The sequence below is a fragment of the Schistocerca americana genome, chromosome 1 (assembly GCF_021461395.2).
Source record: "Schistocerca americana isolate TAMUIC-IGC-003095 chromosome 1, iqSchAmer2.1, whole genome shotgun sequence".
In the NCBI taxonomy this organism is placed as follows: Eukaryota; Metazoa; Arthropoda; class Insecta; order Orthoptera; family Acrididae; genus Schistocerca; species Schistocerca americana.
In genome coordinates this window covers 760985535-760991741 of record NC_060119.1, presented here as the reverse complement: position 1 = coordinate 760991741, position 6207 = coordinate 760985535, and the positions used below count along the sequence as shown (strand labels likewise).

Genomic DNA, 6207 nt, shown 5'->3' with positions numbered 1-6207 from the left:
ATTCACAGGCGACAGAGGAGATTCTGGGAAGGCTAAACATTACTGCAAGATGATACCCACTCAGTACAGGCACAATGAGCCATTACACCTCACGTGATGGGATGGGCTGATGGACTTATACGGGGAGAATGCTTAGCCACAGAGGATGAAATTTGTGTTTAGATCGGCATTAGCAATAGCTCTTTGCATGCCATCAGTGAAGACCACTTGCATTACCACAAAACTTGCGTGCACCTGATAGAGCGACAAAAGAGGGACAGAATATCGCCAAACTTGAGTCATCTACTGTAGAATCACGAGGAAGGGCATTCGACTCTGCCCCTTTTTTTCACAGAGGTCAAAGCGTGATTCCACCATTTGGAGCCCTAGGGCAAATCGCAAAGCCAACAGTGGAAACATCCCACATAATCCCTGCCAAAGAAATCCAGGCCTGTTCACACGAGTGCCAGTAAGGTCAAGATGACCTTCTTCTTCGACTGCAAGGATGCTCTGCTCATAGAGTTCTTCAACCGTGGAACCACAATAAATGAGCAGCACTGTGAAGACACTTTTCAGAAACTGCGATGTGACGTAAAGTCACAACATCGAGGAATACTTCTGGACAGAATCATCATGTTAGACGATAATGTCTGCCCCATACTGCTAATGCGATGAATGCTACACTTCGGTGATTTGGTTGAGAAACATTGTAATATCCTCCGTACAGCCAAGATCTTTCACTGTATGATTTTCACATCTTTTGTGGCCTGGAGAAAGACATCCATGGTCGTTGGTTTCATTCAGATGAGGAAGTGCCAGAGTGGTGCTATTGTGGATCCCTCAGCACCCGAGTGAGTTCTGTGAAACAGGGATTGATCATCCCACCTCCCAGTGGGATAAATGTCGTAATTTATGTGGTAATTACTTTTCAATGGATCTGTTCCTTGTCCCATTGTGTTTGTTCATTTGACTGTCACTGATATATGCAATATGGTAACAAAATGTTTTTGTTTATTATTAACATTTTTTCCTTGGTAACAAATTTCATGCAGTATTTTCAGAGATGCTACAGTAATAATGACAGATTATTTTTTACATTAATGTCAATAATGACTGCCGGCCGGAGTGGCCGAGCGATTCTTGGCGCTACAGTCTGGAACCACGCGACCGCTACGGTCGCAGGTTCAAATCCTGTCTCGGGCATGGATGTATCTGGTGTCCTTAGGTTAGTTAGGTTTAAGTAGTTCTAAGTCATAGGGTACTAATGACCTCAGAAGTTAAGTCCCATAGTGCTGAGAGCCACAATAATGACTAGATACCAAACACACATCAAAAAAAGTTTTGCACCACCTCGGCTCCGAGACTTCCGGAACCTGTACAGAAAATTGGAATAGAGACCAATATAAACATCATTTCCGTCCTTTTATTGTTCATGAAAACAACACATTGCATTTTGTACCACTATACTGTGAGCCCTTGTGACATGGAGGGTCCACATTGCTGTACGCAGCAGTACCTCTGATACCCATTAGCACATCCTCTTCCATTGATGCATGCCTGTATTCGTCGTGGCATACTATCCATAATTTAATCAAGGCACTGTTGGTCGAGATTGTCCCACTCCTCAACTGAGATTCGGCGTAGATCCCTCAGAGTGGTTGGTGGGTCACGTCGTCCATAACAGCCCTTTAGAATCTATGCCAGGCATGTTCGATAGGGCTCATGTCTGGAGAACATGCTGGCCACTCTAGTCGAGCGACGTCATTATCCTGAAGAAAGTCATCAAGATGTGCTCGATGGGGCGTGAAATGTCGTCCATGGAGACGAATGCTTCACCAATATGCTGCCGATGTGGTTGCACTATCGGTCGGAGGATGGCACTGACGTGTCGTATAGCCGGTTCGGCGCCTTCCATGACCACCAGCGGCGTACATCGGCAACACATAATTGCACGCCAAAGCAGCAGGGAACCTTGCTACACTTGCTGGACAGCGTGTCTAAGGCATTCAGCCTGACCGGGTTGCCTCCAAACACGTCTCCAACCATTGTCTGGTTTAGGCATGTGCGACACTCATTGGTGAAGAGAGCGTGATGCCAATCCTGAGCCGTCCCTTCGGTATGTTGTTGGGCCCATCTGTACCGCGCTGCATTGTGTCATAGTTGCTAAGATTGACCTCGCGATGGACGTCGGGAGTTAAGTTGCGCATCATGCAGCCTATTGCGCACAGTTTGAGTTGTAACACGAATTCCTGTGGCTGCACGAAAACCATTATTCATCCACTGCAGTAGTGGCCCGTGGGCGGCCTGAGCGATGCATGTCATTGACAGTTTCTCTCTCTCTGTATCTCCTCCATGTCCGAACAGCATCGCTTTGGTTCACTCCGAGATGTCTGGACACTTCCCTTGTTGAGAGCCCTTCCTGGCACGAAGTAACAATACGGACGCGATCGAACCGCGGTATTGACCGGCTAGGCATGGTTGAACTACAGACAACACGAGCCGCTTACCTCCTTCCTGGTGGAATGACTGAAACCGATCGGCTGTTGTACGCTCTCCTTGTAATAGGCGCTCCTCATGCGCGGTTGTTTACATCTTTGGGCGGCTTTAGTAACATTTCTGAACAGTCAAGGGGCTGTGCCTGTAATACAGTGTCTACAGTCAACGTCTGTCTTCAGCAGTTCTGGGAACTGGGGTGATGCAAAACTTGTTTTGTTGTGTGTATGTACACGAAACAACAATCTAACATTATTTTTCGAAAAGTTTATTTCTTGGAATGCTACAGCAGATTTACAGTGGCGCTATCAAACTTTAACGCTTTCATTCATTTTTGTATAGAGTTGTACAGACACATTTCATTCCTTATATAACAGCAGTTACAATCTTGCATTTCCTATGACACCACTGTTTCAATATTGGTGAGACTCTCTTGTTTTACATCCCTGATAAACACTTGACATCACTAACAATGGCTGGGATAGCTAGCAGCAGGTGGAAATATCATGTAAAACACACACACACACACACACACACACACACGCACACACACACACACACACACACACACACGCACACACACAACATGCAACCAATTCAGATGTAGATACATTATAATACGCACACTTGGAGTCCAATCTACTCAGGCACACGTACAGCACACACATATATTGTGGAATCGACTCAGACACACTCTGACACCCATTTACTACATCAGCTGTTTTTATTGGATATCCTCACAAATATCAGTATCCCTTTTTATCCTTTGCTGGATTACGTCTAGAGCAACTTGGGCTTCTCCTTAAGTCATCTATTACACTAGCAAGAAATCTTTTTTTATGCTAATATCTCAGGCTACTGCCACGTACAAAACCACAGTCTTATACGTTCTCTCCAGCATTGTGCCTCGTACCGTTTTGTTCCACAGAGTAGAGTTCATTGCCCTTGTTACAGATCACCTTCAATTAATTCTACTAATGATTTCATAATTGGACCTAGAAATGCAGTAAGGGTCCAACCATCATTTTCTGAATTTTTGGATTTATATTGCAAAATATGCTTGAAGGTGTGTACCATGTGATGCCAAATAGAACGAACTCCTTTCTGTAATTTGCTGCCATATAAATAGCTCAGAACCAATTGCCAGCACTAGAATCAAAGGTGCAGCGATTTGCAATACGGAATCACGTCATGTCTTCATGAGCCGTCTATGTGCAAGTGTTTTCGTTGCGACTAAACTGAACAAACTACTGTGTTTTTGGTTTATGTTATTCACATATATAATAGTAAAACACTCTCTTAGAAGAAACCAATGACAGTGAACAAGTCATATAGAGGAAAATACCCGGTCTCTTTTTGTTTACATGACGATGTGAGTTTGCAGGTTAGTGGAATAAATAATATTTTTCATACTTTGTGCACATCTGAAACATAGTATTTTGTAGATGATATTACTTACAAGGCCTTCCCTATTATTGTTGCAGGAAGAGAATGTTACAGAACAATTTTCACAGACCCAAAATGAATGAAGAGAAAATGAAGTTAGTATAAATTTTTAACTCACTTATTTTTATGACTGTCATTGATATTGAACTGGATGATATATTTATGGTACTGCATACTAACAAGGGCCTATTTTTTGTGTATTACAGGAAGGAGATAGAAATATCATATATTGGTTAAGACAAGCTGTCATGGATATTAATGGATCTATTTACATAGAAAATTCAGTTACAGAACATGACGCAGGAGACAGCTACAGTGGTGACAACAGAAGCAGTGCTGCAAGTAAACAGAAGGGGAGGAAGAGAAAATTTGGAGGTTTGTCAACAGAGCAGCGGATGACCCTAATAAATAGTAACAAAAAATATGTTAACGCTGCAAAGAAATCAGAGGAGCCAAAAATGTCTAGAGATTACATCTGTAACTGTTCAAGAACATGTAGTGACAAAATAAGCATACAGGAGAGGAAACTGTGCTTTAATAATTTTTCGAAAAGTGGAGATTATAATATACAAACCGCAGTGTCCGGTAGAATGGTTAGGCAAAATGAAGTCTGCCATCACAGAGGAAATAGAGCCAATAATAAACGTACTTACAGTAGGATTTACACAATTAATGATATTACAGTTTGCAGGGATTTCTTCAGTTAGACATTATGTTTTTCAGTTAAGAGGGTGAATACAGCAATGGAGAAGAGCAGATCCAAAGATAACAATGCATTATTAGATAAAAGGGGATATAGACGAGGTCATAATAAGATTACAGATCAGCAAAAACGGGAAATTGTGCACCATATTAGTAAATTCCCAAAATGTGTGTCACTATAGTAGAAACAAGTCAGATGCAAAACACATTACACTTGATTTAACGATAAGCAAAGGCAACGCTCCAAGACCAACATGCCAAACACATATATAGAGCCGAACAAGCTCAGGAAATGCTGAAAGTAGATATGATTATAGCACAGGAGGAAAATCGTATTGAAATCACTCATGATCTAGAAAAAAAAGATTGCTATTACCACCGATACCGACAAATATCATCTTTTACAAAAGACAATTGTAGATGTACCACTGTGGAACACATACTGGTAAAATAATAAAGCGGACTGCTATATCTGGGTTGAAGGCACTGCTGGCCTTGGGGCTCAAGAAGTTGGCTCATGTCTTCGACGCCACATATTGAACAATGTAAGTAATGGAGTGAAGGAATTGGTTTTGTAGTCGGATTCACGTGGGGGACAAACCGTAATACAAAAATAGTTTTAACGTTAAAAGCATCTCTAGAAAAGTATAGTTCTTTGGAGACAATTACATTGAAATATTTTATCTCAGGCCATTCTTTCACCGCCTATCGATAATGACTTTGGCAATATAGAGCGCGCTCTGACGATGCAGGATAGATTCTATACGCCAGAACACTATATCCGCCTAATGCAGAGGGCGAGGAAAAAGAATCTCCTGCAGATCCATAGGCTGCAGTAATATGATTTTAAAGGAACCGCACAACTTATTAAGGAAACAAGACATACATCAGAACAAAGTAAGCTGGCTACAACTCCGTCAGATTAGATCTTAAAGAGCAAACCCTTTCCTGTATTTATGAATTTTGTTGAAGGTGATGTCAAGAAAAGAAGACCTGGTTGCCCAACGTCTGCAGTAAACTTCTCATCGCTCCTGTTACCTTTGTAGACTAATGGAAAGCCTATATCACAGCCAAAGTTGGATGACATCACATCCTTCATGCATCTCATTCCAGTGATGCTATCACGTTTTACAGTAATCTTTCGGTAGATTGTGGTATTGTGGATGATAATGAAGGGGTTGATGGGAAGCTGGACTTCACCTTGGAATAACATCGGATTCATTGTGCAAGATGTATTATTTCTCTTGCCATTGCGTTGTATTACTTTCATATTGTTTGGCAAATAATTGAAGTTAAATATATTATATATGCAAACATCACTATTGCCAGATTTTCGACGGTCCTGATGCACACTACCCAGTTCCTTAAAATACATCACAAAAGATCCAAGTCCCATTTTAACTTATTGAGTTGAGCAATAAGAAATCAACTCCCATTTAGGCCCTTTCCACCTAGGGAAATACATATTTTACATCTTTTTTGATCTTAAACGTTGATATGTAAAATGTACACTGTAATAACATTCTCACTTTGTCGATATTGTACTTATATAATTTTATTTTTAATGTTTTGCAAAACATGATGTAG

The 6207-nt window shown here is 41.3% G+C and overlaps 1 long non-coding RNA gene across 1 annotated transcript; it reads left to right on the top strand.

Annotated features, from left to right (window-relative positions):
- The first annotated feature begins 3954 nt into the window (after nucleotides 1–3954).
- LOC124619914 lies at nucleotides 3955–4440 on the top strand. Its single transcript, XR_006980164.1, has 2 exons — nucleotides 3955–4013; nucleotides 4125–4440. It is a non-coding gene; the product is annotated as an uncharacterized LOC124619914 (long non-coding RNA).
- The last annotated feature ends 1767 nt before the right edge of the window (nucleotides 4441–6207 follow it).